Genomic DNA, 1,624 nt, shown 5'->3' with positions numbered 1-1,624 from the left:
CTCTTAAAATTCAGAAGTGAAATCAGACTTCAGACTTCAGAACCTCTTAAAAAACAAACGCCACCTTACTCTAATAATGAATTATAAACCATGGAGACAAAAATCATAATTTCAAGACCGTAGCGACTTATATAAAAAATTTCAGTAAACCATAAGGATAAAGAAAATTTATCTGTATTATTAAGAATGAAACTGTTATTTAGTTTATTAGGCAGTGTAGTAATTACACAGTCTGTTGTTTATCAATTAAAATAAATAATATTTGTTTATTTATCAAATACATGTTTATCTACATAACTATTTTTATTTATGTATGCTTTAGCGTGGAAAAAAACATCGTAATGAACTTGTTTAAACGATCATAATACACAAAAATGACTCAATGAGGACGAACTAAGAACATCTCCAATCATACCGTATAACTGTCAAGAACATCTTCAATCACACAATATAACTGTCAATAATTTAGCTGTTAAGATCCAATTGCACGATAAAACGATTAAAGATTTGCTGGTGATGGAAGCGATTTGGAATTAACGACATATATTCGTAAGGATAATGATTTTCCCCAACCCGATGGGGAACTCGACTCACCCGACCCGAACGAGGATGAGGATTCCCTGCTAAAACGGGTCCTGATGCCGGGGATCTCTGGTCGACTCAAATCGGGGTTGGGGCCAAAGCAGGTATTGTACCCCCGACTCACGTCGTACCTTGTATACTAATATTTAATAATAAGTATTTGGGCTTTAGAAATTATGATAATGGGGCTCTGTTGCTGTTGGACTTCAAATAAGTATTTGGGTTTGAACAGGCGCGAGATATTAATCCTCTTACTCAATAGGGGTCGGGGGCTGTTACTAAAAACCGGGGTCGAGATTACAAAAACCCGCCCCATCTCCGTTCTGTTGCTATGCCTATATATTTGCTAAGGACAAAATAATAGCCTACCTTTTTATATTTAATTGATTTTTCTATTTACATTTTTTATATTTAAATATAATTATTCAAAATTTTAAATTTATTTATATCAATTTCTAACATGATTATTCATGTCCTTGTAATTTTCAATTGTAAAATATAAAAATTTAAAAAATTGTTTTTATTTTAATAATATTTATTTAATTAGATAAAATATTTAATTAATATAATAACTACTTATAATTTATAAGTATTGTATTACTTAATATAGGGTCCATCAATTTAGTTTTTTAAGTGTGATTGAAGTTGATTAAAAGGCTTTCTAGTGTTTTTTAAGTGTTGTGGTTGGAATTGCTCTCAATAAACATATTTAAAAATTATGTAGAACTTAATATTGAGTCGGGGGTTATTTGTTTACTTCTTAATAGTTTCATTAAAAGCACTATAATTTTATTGTAAATAATTACCAGACAATTATATTTCATTTTTGCACTATATCATGAGATGCTCTTAATCATTCCGACTACTTAATCATTCTGTACCAAACCATTCAACATCTGTCAAACAATCATTTACTCCAGTTATATACAAATGGTATACATATCGATATCCTTTTTTATTCGTTTTTCCATTTATCTAGCCTTTCCTTGTAAACTTAACCATATAATTTACACACAGATATATATATATATATATATATATA

This window comes from Cynara cardunculus (assembly GCF_001531365.2).
Source record: "Cynara cardunculus var. scolymus isolate 2C chromosome LG 1, CcrdV1, whole genome shotgun sequence".
Lineage (NCBI taxonomy): Eukaryota > Viridiplantae > Streptophyta > Magnoliopsida > Asterales > Asteraceae > Cynara > Cynara cardunculus.
This window is presented reverse-complemented; position numbering follows the sequence as displayed.